Source organism: Phyllostomus discolor, chromosome 7 (genome assembly GCF_004126475.2).
Source record: "Phyllostomus discolor isolate MPI-MPIP mPhyDis1 chromosome 7, mPhyDis1.pri.v3, whole genome shotgun sequence".
Classification (NCBI taxonomy): Eukaryota; Metazoa; Chordata; class Mammalia; order Chiroptera; family Phyllostomidae; genus Phyllostomus; species Phyllostomus discolor.
This window is the reverse complement of record NC_040909.2, coordinates 17349910-17366705: the sequence shown is the minus strand read 5'-3', so window position 1 is coordinate 17366705 and position 16796 is coordinate 17349910. Positions and strand designations below refer to the sequence as shown.

Sequence of the window (16796 nt, the reverse complement as noted above, 5' to 3'; positions counted from 1 at the left end):
GATGATGTTTTCATCAGTGCTATAGTAGAGACATGAACAGAATGCTAGGCAAGTGTAAGGGCATCCAAACTGGTTTCAGATATAATAACACACTGTGGAGGAGCCTATATTTAAACTGAATGTGAAGGACAATAGGGAATGCCAGTGAAAGAAGCAATGAAGCAGCATGGTGTCCTGTAAAAAGTCAAGGAGACGTGAAACAGCACCAGGTATTTGAGTAATGTCAAATACTTCGGCATGTTTGATCTATGGGGGCTGAGGGGTAGGTGGTTAGGTATGAAAGATGGGGATCAAGCCAGAAGCCTCATGCTAAAAGGCTGTGATGCTAAGCTGGGCAATGTGACAATGCCACTTGGAACAGGTCACTGTAGGTTAAGGGAGGAATTCACCCTGCCCATTCCACAGCATTCCAGCATCGTGCCAACTCCAGGACACATTGTTGCCCCATTCAGTCCATTTCCTTAAGGTTTAGGCTATGCCCTTCAAAGTAAAGACAGGCCTCCTATCCCTAAATGAAATCCACGTATTGACTGATGAGATTGTATCTTCTTCTATATATCATTGTATTTGTATTTCCCATGTTAAGTTCTGGGGGCCTGCTCAGCCTGCCTAGTTCTTGTGAACAATTTTTCCTTGATTTATATGAGTTTGACTGTACATAAAAAGTAGTAGAGATGTCGTCAGGGGAGGTTTAGGAGGTAGTGGTGCAGTCTGTTAGCATCCTCTCCCCATTAAACCCTGCCCTCTTAAACCTCTTGCACTACTAGTCTGCCAGGGGCATACATGGTAGGGAAAATCAGTTTTGAGATTTGGGAGACTCGGGTTTTAAACCTCGTGCCAACTCCAACACTGAGACTGCATTCAAGTCAGTTAGTTAACCTCTCCGGACTTCAGTCCCTGCTACGTAAAAAGAGGCAACTGATTTTATTGGTCGAGTTCTTTTGCTCTAAGTCCATGGAGTTTGCCTTCTCAAGTGAGGCATCCAGTTGTTTCTCTAGATTACTGATAGACGAACAGGACTGACTTTCAGTCTGCAGCTAGAGCACAGGTGACTGCGGATGGGAAGGGACAGCGGTTCTAAAAAATGAAAGGACTTTGTCCATTCAGTGTTTCAGAATGCCTGGTTTTATTTTTAACTCTCCAATATCAAACTTCTTGAAAACTTTCTCAAGGGGTTTTATGAAAAATGCTCTCTCCAAAGGTGAAAGGGGCCATTCATTTTTAAATACACTGAATTATCTTTCCTCTTGGAAGCATTCTGTGGAATAAAAAAAGGAGACAGTTACACAATCGCAGAGAAAATTTTATAAACATGCCATACATAAGGTGGAAATGCTTAATTCCTGGAAATAATAATCAAAGAGAGATTTGTTCACTTACAGAGGAATATTTTTAAGAGAAGCATTTGCCAACAGGTTGCTTTTCTATTTTCTGTTAGCTCCTTATTAGCAATAGCATGGCTTTGTTACTCAGGCAACTGGAAGTCATCAGAAATGCCATGGGGTCAGGATAGTGTATTTAGCTATGAATTAAGAGTTTGGATAAATAACTCTAGCTACAGTTCTTTAAGTAGGCTCTTGACAGATACTGAAAGGGTAGGTAAAATACCCTTTTTGTTAACAAGGGTGGGGTAAGTAGAATATTACATATAGAAAAAAGTAGACATTACAGTTGGAGGGTATAGAATATGAACCATGGCTCCGATGCTCTGTATTTATTTCTAAGACCTTGAGAAAGCCTTTGGCCTTTGTCCTGCCCCCAGATACCAGTATGTTTTGAGGAATGGATTGAGGTAAGACAGAAAATACTTGGCCAGTGCAGGTGTTGTATGGTTTGTAGATTGCCTCCTCACATCATAGGGCAGGAATCTGAAGACAGAATTCCTTAGAGTGTCTCCTTCATTTACAGCTTGAATAGCCTCCAAAGTCACTTTGCGTTGTGTTTTACTATACCAGACACATGTTTCCCAAACTGTATTATATACTAGCCATTTTCATTGAAAGGTATGACCCTAAGAACTTCTTTAGGTACTAATATAATCAGTTTGACATTATCTAGTGTGTAATAAAGTCAAAGGACAAGACAAATAATTTTTGTTTCCCATTGAAAAACTGATGTACCCTGTTCAATGACCTCAGAGTTAAGTTGTTAAGAAAAAATATGAAAATATAATTTGGTGAAAAGATCTCAAATCACCATGTTTTGTATGGCTAAATTTTATAATTTTTATGGTGTTTCAGTGTGATGAGATGAAAAGCAGTTTGTGAGTTTTCTTACTGGTTACACTTGCTGGCATGTACAGTTCTTTATTCCTTACAAATGATCCCGCATGGGAAATATGTCAACATGTATTTTGTTCCTCTTACACTTGACCATGAAACACTAGGGTCTTCTTGACATACTTTGTAAGATGAACTCCAACTGAATCTCAACATCGGTGTTCTGTATGTTTTGTGCCTTTTAACTAGAGCTCCCTTGTAGAAACAAATAATCAGTTACATGGCTGTAAACAAAAGCAATTTATACATCTGTGAAGGTAACAGCCAGCAAGCTGGCGAGAGGTGTTTAACTTAGGGCCACAACGACTTGAGCCCAAGTCATGGGCACATTTGTCCCCGTCTTCTAACTGCTGTGCCCCTTTACCCAGCGCCAAGTGACTCTAAATGGTTTCCTTTTAAGAAGAAATACTGTGTAATAATTACTTATTGATTTTTTAAAAAAAACTAGATATTATAATGGATTCCAATAATGGCTTTAATGACGGGAATACCCAGGAACACATGAAAAATAATTAACAGTGATTTTGCCAGGCACTATGGCCATTGTTTTATAGATTGTTCTCCATGATACACCCGCTGTGAGGAGCTCCTTCTTTTCTTGTTTCTTTCTTCCTTTCCATCTTGCCTGCCTCTGTTTTTGCTTTAGTCACCCGTGTTTTAGTGCATTCCCTCCAAAAGCCAAATGAGGAACGAGGGCATGAGAAGAGTCTCCAATTGAGCAAAAAATGCTTTCTGCTTCTTTGCTTTTAATTTTCCCAGAAGTTGTATTTATTTACATAGAAATACATGAATTTTAATTAAGCTGTAATCACTTTGGATGCTTTAACATACAGTGATATTCTGGAACTTTTATCACCTAATATAAGCCTCCACATGCCATAGACACAATGAAAATGTTTATTCTTTCATGTTTAAATAGATCTGTTGGCTGTAAAGAGTGCATTTTATAAATAGAAAATCTTAGCCTTTGCTACTCCTGACTACAGTTCTCTTAGCCTAGTCCAGATTACGTCTGTTGGCAAGCTAGCAATTTTTCATATGTGGAGAAAAAAATGGACACACTCCCACTGGTCTTTCCATTTCAGGAAGTATGTCATATAAGAAAACCCCACCATAAGCAAAGGATTTGTAGATGGTCTTGGAGTTAATTTTCATGTGCATTAGAAGGTACTTAAACCCCAAACCACAGAGAGGGTTTATAAATGATTGTCATAAGCTCTTTAGCTATTTAAGATAGAGTAGCACCCCTTTGCCATTGAATGGATAATGTGGAGAATTTCTAGGACTGCCTAGAACTGTGGAGCAGCCCATTATTGGAAAATTATGGGTTTTTAAAAATATTTTTTATTTACTTTTAGAGAAGGAAGGGAGGGAGAAAGAGAGAGAGAGAGAGAGAAACATCAATGTGCGGTTGCTGGGGGTCCTGGCCTGCAACCCAGGCATGTGCCCTGACTGGGAATCAAACCTGCGACACTTTGGTTCACAGCCCGCGCTCAATCCACTGAGCTATACCAGCCAGGGCTGGAAAATTATGTTTTTGATGTTTCTTGCTAGAAGTCATTCATTTACCTAGTGATATTTAAGTGCCTACGGTGTGCTAGCGACTTGTTTTGGCATCTTCATGGAGACTATCAAAGTTTAGCCTTAGCCTTCAGAACCAAGAAAAAACTGGTGCTATTAATGTCAAGAGCCAGTCAAGAAAGACTGAGGCTCAGATAGCCTGTTGCTTGTGAAATCTCCATTTTGAAGTTGCTGCTCTGATATTATCTAATGTATATCAGTGATGATCATGATATCATAGAGTTTATATACAAATTATTTGCTAAATGAAAATAAACCTACTTCAGTTTATTTTTCCACACAAAGTAGATATTTTTTGTAATAGACACAAACAACACAATAGAATTTATGGTAATTGCAGAATTATCTGCTATCACCATATGTAAAAAAAAAGGTGTACAGCTTATATTATTTTTTAAAAATATTTTATTTATTTTTTTTAGAGAGAGTGTAAGGGAGAGAGAAAGAGAGGGAGAGAAAGATCAGTGTGTGGTTGCCCCTCATGTGCCCCCTACTGGGAACCTGGCCTGCAACCCAGGCATGTGCCCTGACTGGGAATCAAACAGGTGACCCTTTGCTTTGTAGTCCACCTCTCAATGCACTGAGCCACACCAGCAAGGGCCTTATATTATTTTTTTGATCTTTTGAATTTTGGAAAGAGCAAAACTTGTGACTGGGTAACTGAACATTGGAAAATGCTGATTCCAATCTTCTATATCATTTACATTATTTTGATCTTTACATGACTGAAAATACATGTTAAACTCCAGCATGTAGAGTAAAATTAACCACAGAAATAAGCAAAAGACAGAGGTTATATGTCACATATCTGTTTCCTTTACTGCCTCCCTTCTCTTCCAAAATGTAAGCTCCTACCCAGGTGGGTGGGTTCTAGGTTAAATTTAAAAAATCAACTATTTAGTATCTCTTAATATCATTCACGCTCCCATTTGCTCTCATCATTTCCCCCATGACTTCCATTTAAGCATAGCATCAACTTCAGGCATGAAATAAACTTTATAAGGCATTATGCTGTTGTAGGCATTTTTGGAAAACACGAATGAAACCAATAAAATAGCACACCCAGTCAGATAGCACCCCCATTCAAACAGGGTTCAGACATGGGGCCTGTTTTCTTGGATGTGCCCACTCTGCATGGAAATAAACTCACTGCAAGACAAATCACTATCTTTAACAATACCTAGAGATTCTTTAAAATTTTGTTTTTATTTTTAACTCTGGACTTTATTAAGAGGACAAAGAAACTCACTGGAGTGAGCATAACGCAGATTTTTCTGTAGGATGAACTCAAATGCACTTCTGCAAAGCGAGTCATGAACACTGACTTCAACCTTTCATTTTCCTCAGGAGGAACCCAGCCGGAAGCGTCAGTCACTGGGACTGAGCAAAGAGGCACCAGGTTTTGGTGTGGTCTGGGATCTTTCCTTCTTCGATCCCTCCTCTGTTCCTTTCAGTTTGCACTGCTCTTGTGAACTTCTTGGAGTTAAGGCCTCATAACTATTTATAGATTATGCACAGTTTTGACTAATATAATGAACATTTGTTCCAAAAGCCAGGTCTTTTTATGTAGTTAGTTCTTTTTCTTCTTTTTAAAAATTTATTTAATATAAAGTACATATATATATTTACTTTCAATATTATCAATATTTTAGTTGTAGGTGTCATATATTAGTTGTAGGTATAGAGCATAATGGGTGGGCACTCATATACTTTACAAAGTATGCCTCCTGATATTTCCAGTACCCACCTGGCACCATACATAGTCACTATAATATTATTGACTATATTCCCTATGCTGTACATTACATCCCTCTGACTATTTTGTAACTTACCAATCAGTGCTTCTCGATCCCTTCTTCTTTTTCATCCAGTCCGGAAACCTCCTTCCCCTCTGGCAACCATCCCATTGGTCTTTTTCAAAACATATGGCTTCTGTCTGGCCAGCTCACATGCTAGACAATCTGGGATGTCCTTGTCCTGGGCTCTGATCAGAGATGTGTGCCTCTCCATTATGTATTTTTAGTCTCGGAACTCTTTTCTCCTACGTTGCTGTAGTGGGTAGGATTGTTTGAACAGGAAGAAGCACTTCCTTGTTATGTTCTCCCAGCATTGTAGAGCTCTCAATGTTTCCCACGAGACCTTCCATCAGGACCCCCACCCCCCTGCACTACATTTTAATCACTTCCTTCATAAGATCTTGCAGAAGTCAAATGCTTTCCCCACTCTTCATTCTTGTCTTCTCTTCTATTTCCCCTTTCTCATTGCTTTCTTCTTTTTGTTTTTCTTAGCCTTCCCTCCTTCCTTCCTCTCATTAGTTCCTTTCTTTTCTATTATCTCTGTTATTATCTTTCTTCTTCTTTTTATTGTCACAAAAACTAGATCCTAACTTAATGGTTACTTAATCCTTTAACACTAACACTTAATCTTTTACCATAGTTCTATTTGCACACAGGGGAAACAATACATGCTGATGATTACTAGTTGCAGCAGAGTTTGTAATAAGAAAATATAGTAGACAGCTCAAATAAATACTCACCAATAGAGGACATACTGTATAAAGAAGGGCATTGCCATATAGTGGAGTACTATGTAACTCTAGGAAAGCATCAGAAAGCACTTTGTGTGTTGATTTGGAAAGATCGCCAAGGCATTTTGTTAAATGAAAAAAGCAACATGTAGAAATATTTGTATTTTTATTTCCTTTATTGAAAAATGTGATGGTGAAGAATAAGATTCTATTTTTGCTTCTTTATTGGAACTAGTAAACACAAAAAGATGTATATAGAAAACATAGGAAGCTAATCATGGGTGTCAAGGGAGGGGTGGGGTGATGAAGGGTGGGAGGTCTTTCCTTGTTATACCTTATAGTATTTATTAATTTAAAAACATTTTAATATATTATTTATTCAAAAATTAGATATAATTAAATATAAGCTTTGAAAGCCAAAGTAAGATTCAGTTGAAAGAAAACTATGGTCATTAAATGCTAAAAAATTATAAAGAATTGGAATGATGGATACGTTTACCCAAACTCATGGGTGCCCTTGTAGCATATTAGCTGTTTGTGGTTGGAACCATGTAAAATTGTCTTTTTTCAGAGGCAAAATAAAAACATTCAAATATTGGGAATGTCATTATTCCCAATAATATTATTGGGAATGGTATTATTCCCTTTAAGTTTTGGTCTTGATATTATTCCCTTTAAGTTTTATTTCATTTCTCTTCTGTGCCATAAAAAACCTTGGATTCATATTCCATACATCTTCCAGGGCCACCTGGGTAGTACTGTGAGGTACGGCAATTCTCCTGAATTATCTTTCCACCCAAGCTTTATTAATTTTGCACATAGCCGTAGATTAAACCCTTGTATTCTACCCCTGGGACTATTATGTCCTGAGAATTCACTATGAATTCCAGGCATTCCTTGTAGGTATAAGAGCCTCATGGTCACCAAATTTATCTTTTATAAGACAGTTTGGATCATGGTACTCCTGAATACATTTGTCCTGTATTAGTCAGACCTCTCCAGAGAAACAGAACTAATCATATATGTATTTATGATAAGGTTTAGTGTTAGTACAGGAATTCACTCAAGCAATTATGAAGGCCTAGTGGAAACCATGATCTGCCTTTTGTAAGCTGGAGAACCAAGCAAGCTGATGGTATAATGCAGTCGTAAACGGAAGGTCTGAGAGCCGGGGTCCTGATGGTGTAACTTCCACTCTGAGGGCTGAAGGCCTGTGAACTGGCATGGAGGTGGGATGCAGTGTGAGGTCAGGTCAAACAGAAATAGAGAATTTACCCTTTTTGGCCTTTTTGTTCATTGAATTTCTCATGGGATGAAATGATGTCCACCCATATTGGTGAGGACAGTTTTTTTTTTACTCAGTCTGCTGTAGCAAATGCTAACTGATCTCTTTCAGGAACACATTCACAGACAGACACACCCAGAAATAATGTTTCACTGGCTAGGTCGGCATCCCTTAGTCTATTCAGGTTGACATAAAACTAGCCATCGCACACCCCATCTCTCTTCACCACTTTCAGAATAAATATACACTGAATTCCTTGGCAAGATATGCAATTGAGTCCCTTTCTAACCTCCAGCCACTGATTCTTTTTGCAAACACTCCATAACCATTCGTTGAACGGTTGAACTCCTCAGTAGGTGTTTATGGCTTTTCTAACAACTTTCTATGTACCAAGAAGGACCTTCTCTCCTTTCTGTGTCTTTCAAACAAGTGTTCCTCTGTAGCTCCCTCCCCAACCTCCCAAAATTAATTTTCTCGTTAGTGTGTTTCTGGGGTCCCGAGTGCCTGCCCTTACTAGAAGTGTTACTAGCTACTGAGTGGCCGCAGAAACAAAGGTCCTCATTACCTCGTATCTCCTATGCTTAGCCCAGTGTTTGCTATGTAGTTTTGTGCTTAGTAAATATTGGTATATTGGGTAATGCTTCAATTTTATGTTGGGACTCCTTTTCTGAAAGACAGATGTTTTAAAAAAATCTCTTTTGATAATAATAGATGGGACACTAATGTTAAAGATGATCTTGGAGGGGGGTTGGAGATGGAATAAGTACCTGTACATTATAATGTGAAAGTTGAAAGTCTAATGCAAGCTTTCTAGTTTCTTCACTATTTGCAATAAGGATACAATTTGGTTTTTAATGTATTCCACCAGGTTTTAAACAATTGTCTCCTTTGTTTCATATTTGTGTTTATTCTGATTATGATGAAGGCAGTGTGCTAGTATGAATGGTATTAAGTCTTTTGTTAATTATGCCTTAAAAAGTTTTGATCCTTCCTGTGGCTATAGAGTCCCATGTTCATATTTAATTGTAAAACTTCAGGCTATCCTTATACCATAGACAGAGTTTGAAAATAAAATAAATCTGGCGATTCTGATTGTATAATAAATGAGAGGTTTACTCTTCCTACTTCACCCCTCTTCTTTTCCCTTTTCCTCCTATTACTTCATATTATTACTATTACTATTTTCCCTCGTCTGGAAAAACTAATAGCTTGTTCACCTAGAGTATCTAAGTTGTTGAAAAATATTAAATTATCACCTTGGAGTAAACCTTATCCTAGAATGGGAATTCTTCATTATTATGTGGGTACTGTTGATTGCACAGACACATTATTAAGTGGAACTTGGTGCTGGAGATTTATACTACACGGGGGTATTTTAGTCATTATATCTTTATCTCATCTAAAAACTAGGCTTCCCATTTTGTAGCTCATAATAAAATTTAGCATTTATGTGTAACTCACTATTGCCCTTCAGTTTATCAAAATTTTTACCCAAGCATTATTATTCATCACGTTGGTATACGTTTTAGAGGATGAGAGAAACTTATACTAGTCCCAGCATCTTAGTTTTGGGGTACTTTCTTTCTTCTTTGATCAATACATTCATAACCAAAGAAAGACAATAAAATGGCCTCATTTAGCACTGTGCTCCCTCAGCGAGATGTGCTCTGGTCTAGTCTATTATAACATGAGCTTGTCCTGTTAATGGTGCATCCACGCCTCAAGTATTTTCAGAGCATCCCACTATTTAAACAATGTTGGACATTCAGTGGCTTAGTAGTACTAGCAAGTCTTTGGCATACATTAGATTGTTAAAGTGACCAAATTTTATATTGAAACCAGGAGTATTCGATAGTAGACATGACTTTAGTGTTGAAATAAACAGTCTAAGAGTGCTGAGATGGTGATTATTTGTTAGAAACAAATGACAGATAGGCTTTCTGTAAACATGAGCAATCTGCAGTGAAATTTTAAAGTCTGTGAAGGTAAACAAAAAATGGCTAATCAGTATTATACAATTCCTTTTCAATTCTACCATCCCCACCACCCACTTCTTCATCCCAGAATTGGGGCTGATCTGTTTCTTTCCACAGGTTCCGTGGGAAGGTTATATGACTTAAGAAATCTACAGGGTGCCCTCCTCCTTTTCCCCACCATCTAGCTGCATTTACTGGCAGTTGATGCCACTAGTATTTTTATGGACTAGAAAGCCTTCTCTTCCTTCTTCACTTACTTAGCTTCTGTTTATTCTTCTAATCTCTGTTCAGCTCTCCCTTCCTCATGGCAGCCTTCCTTGACCTCTTTGCCTGGATCGGAACCTCCTGGGTAGGTGCTCAGGGAACTATTTACTTCCTAAAGCTTGTCCCAATTTCAAGTTCACCTTTGTTTACACGATGATTTGATTAGTCTTTGTTCCTCAGTTCTCAGTATGGTGTTTTGCACACAATAGGCACTAAATAAATATTTCAAAAAATAAAAGACTGTTCAGATGGGGAAATTCTTATTTTTGGCTATAGTTTATCATTTGGGGTACTGTTAGTAAATGGAGACTGAGTTAAGATTTTATGATTTTTATGTATTTGCTGAAATGTAAATCAACATCATTTTTTACTCTGAAAAGTAAGTTAATGGTCTTTTCAATTCTAGTATATAGGTACATAGGTGTTTTTGGCTTTTAATTTCCCTATAATTTAATTAAATCTTCTCCAGTTTTTCGGAGGTAACCCTTCCAGTTTCAGGGCACAGCTGTACCAACATTTTCATGAACTAATGACAAGTATGAGCATGCGAGCTTTAGAATGTCTATACAGTTCTCCAGAGTGCATGGTGTGATTAAAATTTGGAAGGGTGGGGGGTGGTTGAGAGGTTCCCGTAATTTATTGTGTTGCTCTAGGATAAGAATCTAAAATTTAAAAATCACAGTAGTTTCCAATTCACTTATGTCCAATGCACATACACTGAAAAACCACAGACTTAGTTTCCCAGCAAGGGGGTTTATTAAAAGATTTAGAATGAAACCAAAAGAAATAGTCTATTAAGAGTTCAGTCCTAGAATTGCAGCATAGCAAAGTGGTACCATTTAGAGAAATCTCGATCCTCTGGTTTCTCTCCAGATCGTATAAATCTTTCACCTTTTAGAGAAACCTCTCATCCTCTGTTCCTCCTTTGGTCAGAGGCTACTGCAGAGTGTTAAGTAGGTAGATTCATCATTGTCTCAGTTTACTCATTCAAAGAAAATTGGGTGTGTCAGTCTGCCAAGCACTGAGGCAGGCATAGTGCCTAATTAACCACAGTCCCAACATCTGAGTGATAAGCCAATACTCTAGTCACCAATGAACTTTTAAAAATTTGTCCCTGACCTCAACAGACCATGATCAGATCTCGAAAATCTGAACCCCTTGCCCCACTCACAGGATACTTTTAAAAATTATTCATTCCAATTTGTCCTACACAGCTATTCAAATCTTTGTGAACTTCACATCGTTCCCTATGAGGTTACTAGGGGCTGTTGCCAGAATAGACTAAGTATTCAGAGCTCTATGTCTCTTCACCTCAGACATCAGGCAGTGTTTGAACAGACTCAACACTTGGAACTGTCGCTCATCCAGGCCCCCAGATACCTGAAGTTCAAATATACCACCATGTGGTATTTTGGTCTCTATTTCTCCACACTGTAAAAATCTCGCCTTCCTGGATTCCCGTCATCCTGTTTTCAGAGTGGGTGTTTGTTTATTGGTGCTAGCCGTGGTTTATAATTCCAGTTATGTTTGTCACTCAATAGCTTCTGCATTCAGCCACCCCTGTATCCGATACACTTTGGAAGAAGTAATACTTAATGAGTAATATTTTAAACTAATCTGCTTTATCTAATTTATGAAATTATCTGGGCTGGAAGAGACCGACAGTGAAGCGCATAGCTCATCCCCTTTCTAGAAGAGTGGGATAGATTTTTATTGTCTATAAAATCCATTCTGGGTGGGCATCTATTCTCAGCCTTCATTATCTCCAGTGATAACAATTCCACAGCCTCCTTTGGCAGCCTTCCCTATTGCTGAACTAGCCTTGCTTATTAATCCTATAATAATACCTTATGTTCTCTCAATATTGAAGCAGTGCTTAAGTTTCCCTGCTAACTCATTCCTCCCTGCCCACCCTGTGAAGTCTTTCTGGAGGGGGCATCATTATGTAAGCACGCAGCACCAAATGGCATGTTGTGCAGCTTGTCCTGAGGCGTTCCACAAGGGGCTTGTTAGGATGGACATTGTCAGTCCATAGAAAATTAAGCTATTACATCTGCAGCACCAGGGTGGTGATTGAATTGCTTCTGCCACTGGGAAGAAATTGCTTTGCAGACATATGCATTTCAAATCCAGTAGTATTCTCCCTCTTCTGCATGCTCTAATGGTAGCCTTCAATTAACGTAATGTTTTAGGGGTTATCCTGGCATGTTTGTGCTACTGTTGGGACAAGGACATTGGCCGCACCTGTCCAAGGAAAGTATGGTCCAAAAGTTGTCCCAGAAAAGAATTGGTTATGTTGATTGGATGAAGAGCATCCTTGCCCATTTTTCATCATTCTGTGTATTACCCAGTGTTGGCATTCCACCCCTCTCCTTGAATTCCTTTTATCATTTCTGTGCCCCTACACCAGCCTCTGGATGTTTTGCTTGTGCTGGTGAGCAGTCGAGACTTTCTTCAGAGGAGTGCCCTTGGACTTCTGGATTCATGTCCTCCCTGGCACATGTGAAAACTCAGCACCCTTCCTTTAAGTTGGGACAAACTCCCACTTACAACTCGCCATCTGTAGTTTCCCTGGTGGGACCAAACCGAAGCTCCCCTTCGAGGCTCTTCACTTGGAAAAGGACTCTTGCTTGGCTTCTTTCCCTCTCCTGTCATGTTTCCTCCCACTCCCTTCCCCGTTTTCCTAGGGAGCCCTTCTTTAATAAACCCCATCCATAAATCCTCAGCTTAGACTTTGCTTCTAGGGGCGCGGACTCAAGACACCAGTCCTTGTTCGGTCACTACTGAGAGTGTGGCAGTTGGGATCCCCGGGCTTGTGTGGTTAACTGACTTGATTTCCGTGGATGCCTTTCTCATGATGAACCCATCTCCTCCTGCCTGTGGAAATCACAAGTTTTGTTCTGATTTTGAAAGGGGCTCATCCGTACTCTTATTTGGAGGTTTCTGAAATCACAAAGTTTACTTGGTATTCAAACTCAAAATAGCTATTTTTTAAATTATTTTTTATCCTCACCAAAGGACATTTTTAAAAATTGCTTTTAGAGAGTAAGGAAGGGGGAGGAGAGAGTGGAGAAGAGAAACATTGATCAGGGTACGCACCCTGACCAGCACCTGAACTGGCAACCTAGGCATGTGCCCTAATGGGGCATCAAACCTGCGACCTCTCAGTTCACTGGACAATGCTCTGTCCATCTGAGCCACACCAGCCCGGGAAGACAATGGCTGTCTTTACTTTTTTTCTGGAGTTTTCCTTATTGTAGCATCTGTCCTATGCTGCACCTTAAATCAGCTATCTATTACAGCCAAGCCTGCATATTGGCTTCATTTACTGGATTTGTCTTCCTCTCAGACAGGACTGTGAATTCCTGGTTATCAGAATGCCCAGTAAGCAAATGAGGTGGTGTGTTCTACTCCAGGGCCGCTCCACGACTTGCTTGTTGCCTTCTGCTGATGGAGGACTTCAGTAAACCTATGTTCACGTGAAGTGCTTGTGATTGGCTCACTTAGGCCATTTTGTTTCCGTTTACTTAGCTCGGTTCCGGAAACACTGCCTGATTTATCATTTTTAAGTCCAATAAAAGTCTCTGTCCCAAACCAGGAAACATCAGAATAATTAAGGACCAGTGACAAGATAGGAAGGAAGCAATGCATTCAGGCAGAAAGCAATGAGAACCAGGCATGATCCTTCTCTTGCTTCCTTTTGTTCTTTCCTATGGCTCCGTGTCCACAAAGAGAATGTTTGCCCCCACAGTCTACTCTTTCTGCCTCTGCCTGTTTTACTCAAATATTTTAGGAATATTAACTGAGAAACATGCTTTCCAAGAATGAAAGCTGCTCTGAATACAATGTCGAATTAGCCTCGGGGCACCAGGGACAGCAAGTCTGGTCATGAATGTTCCAGAAGCTATTTACTGAAACTTAGAACAGCACATTCATTATGTTGCCAATATCCCCTTCAGTTCTAAACTCTTTCAGTGAACATCTGAAATATCCAGTTTTATATCCTGTTTCTAACCATGCCTTACACATAGTTGGTGGTCCATAAATGGTTTTAAAAGTTATATTTAATAAGTAAAACAAGGATCAAAGGGAGTTAGTACCATATTTCTTGTGAACACAACAAGCTATTTTCAAGTACGTAATTGATCCCACTGAAAAATAAGTAAGGAAGTTGTATTTACATTGCATGTTCCTGAAATCATTAGCAGGTTGACTTTGAAATGAGAATTCAAAGTATAATTAAATAATGCATTGTTCTAGGATAACCTCACACCCTTATTGTAGAGTAGCATGTGATTTTGCTTGTTACTATTGTCCCAGCTGCAATCTTAACTATTAAAAAATTCCACAATGGGAAATAAATATTGAAAATTTTTAGTAACAGGAAAACCTAACCTTTTATTCAATGATCATATATTTTGGGGGGTTGATCCATTTCATTTGGTTGATAACCTCTTACATTTGTATATGTGTATGGGTGAGTACATTGCCTATGTGTATAGTCACATCTGAATATGCTACCTTTATATCAGAGAGAAATTAAGCAAAATGGTCTCAAACCCTAAAACTGTAATGTAGTTTATCTCCAAATCAGTTGTGCTACCTTTGTGGCCTGATACTACCTGCTAGATTATTTCCCTTATTACAGGGGTGGTCAAAAGTAGGCTTACAAGTGGTGAGTATGTGAAACAGTTTATTCTTATAATGCACAGTTTTTGCATTATAGCCATAAACCTGCTTTTGCCCACCATTGTATTACAACCAAAGACGAGCTAGCCAGTGTCTATAAGCATCCAGGACTCTCTCAAGGTTTTCTGTCTAATTAGAAAGCAGTGACAATGGTATACCATGTCAGCACATGTAACATTCAGTGGTGGGAAAGTGACTTCAAGAACTCCTGAGGCTACTATATATATATATATTTTTTTTTTCCAGTACATGAACCCATTCTTCAACTCTAGACCATATTGGAGGGAGGGGAACAAACAAACAAGCACCAAAAACCAAAACTACTTTCAATGTATCAGAAACTTAATGCTTAAATTTATAATGAAGCTATGCTTAAGACAATTTAACAATAGCCTCTGTTCTCATTTGGCAAGTTCCCCTATATATAACTGGGGCAGGAGACTCTTAAAATACTCAACAAAGAATGATGCCTGTGACTACATTGTGTCTCCATTGCTTAGTTGTTGAATAAGAACAAATGCAATGCTGTCTTTGTTATTTTAGTGTGAGCAGGCTATGATCTTTGCTACGGCTGACGTTCTTTCATGGGATAGTCCGAAAATCCTGTGTAGTTTTCAGTCGTGTGAGGAAAACAGCCCCCACCCCTGCTCCCGATCTAATGAAACAGGGAAATAAAAGAATAGGTTAGAGCTCAGTGCTTCTATCATCAGAAAGACTCATGTTTGTGTCTAACCCCATGACCTTAGGCAGGTCATACAGTCCATGTCTTATTTTCCCCATGTGTTCAATGGGACTATGTTAGAGAATTGATGTGAGAATGAAAAATAAACCACATCTACATTGCTTAGCAAAGTATCCAACACGTTGTAAGTGCTTTTTAAGAGTTATATTAGTTAATCATATCACAAATAGAGTGATTCCTAGTTGATTTATTATCCTTTTGTTTGTAGTATATTCTTATTGTTTACGTTATTTACAATTTCTGTTTGTAATACATAGATAACCTAGTCTTTTTAGTTCATATCAAGATAAAGAGCAAAGGTATCTTCAGGAACATGAAGGACTTAGTAGGCTAGTCTGTTTGAATTACTTTCTATTCCCAATTTTGATAAAATATTCTCTTAAAGCAATCTTTTGCATTATTGAATAATTTTGTATTTCCCCGTCATGCAAGTACATTTTAAAGAATCTCATGTCTCTATATTTTTAGGAAACACAAAAGCAGTCTGTTTTTATATCCAGTTTAATAATTTTAGCTTTTTTTCCTGCAGCTGTGAGGCAGCAGATGATAAATCAAAAACTAATACTTCCAACTTCCTCAAAAAATAAAAGTCTGTGACAGACTAAACATGGGCTAAATGAGGCTTATAGATGGTTTGTTCCAATTAGATATAAGGTAAGAGTTCCTGCACTTGTGACTTTTATTAAAGTCAGAATATGTGGTTGTTTAGGCTTTCCTGCATTGCCCTTTCAAAAAATCATTTGAAAATATTTTGGGTCGGCTGTCGCTGAGACAATATGGCTTGGCAGTGTATTGGTAACTTAATAAGCTCACTGTATTTGTCATGCAGAAACTGTTCTTTATATGCAAAGCTGTCAGGCAGATTGAGTATATAATTTTTTCGCATGAAATAATATGATAAAACTCCAGTACCAAATTGAATGCTGTACTGGCGTTTGAAATCTTTCATGGCTAGGTTGGAATTGTTTTACAATGGGAGCATTGTTTGATGACAAATACTCTTTTTGTAGCAGACGAATCAGTTATGTTTAAATAGCAGGCATTATCCTCCTGACTATAGGTCCCCCTTTTATGCTGTTAACATATTGGAAAATGAAGCCTGCTTATCAGTTATGTTTGACGTATTTTGAAACGATTAACTGTGACAATTAGACTACCCTATCAGTGTAGTAGATTTTTTCATCTTTCTACAAAAGACTAACATATCTGATTTTGCAGTTTTGTGATAGAGCTGACAGTATTTACCTTTCCTGGTTTTGATTTAATCTCCAGCGATAATGCTTACTAATATAATATAAAGTCTCAGCTCAGCACAGAGGAGAATCTCGCATGTGATAGGTGCACATATAATGCATGTTGGCGTGAGCAGTAAAAGGATCAGCAGAAATCATGGACCGAGTCCATGTGACAAATTTTCCAGAAGGTCTAGCCCTTGCATTTTGTTCAATGGTGG

At 38.4% G+C, this 16796-nt stretch overlaps 1 protein-coding gene and 1 long non-coding RNA gene across 10 annotated transcripts in view; one reads left to right on the top strand and one right to left on the bottom strand.

The window, feature by feature from the left end:
• Nucleotides 1–16796, top strand: part of RBMS3 (RNA binding motif single stranded interacting protein 3) — a 623271-nt gene that overhangs the window by 37764 nt on the left and 568711 nt on the right. The gene's annotated exons all lie outside the window — the stretch shown is intronic.
• LOC118501816 lies at nucleotides 9487–12948 on the bottom strand. Its single transcript, XR_004904472.1, has 2 exons — nucleotides 10817–12948; nucleotides 9487–10761 (listed from the first exon to the last, which is right to left on the bottom strand). It is a non-coding gene; the product is annotated as an uncharacterized LOC118501816 (long non-coding RNA).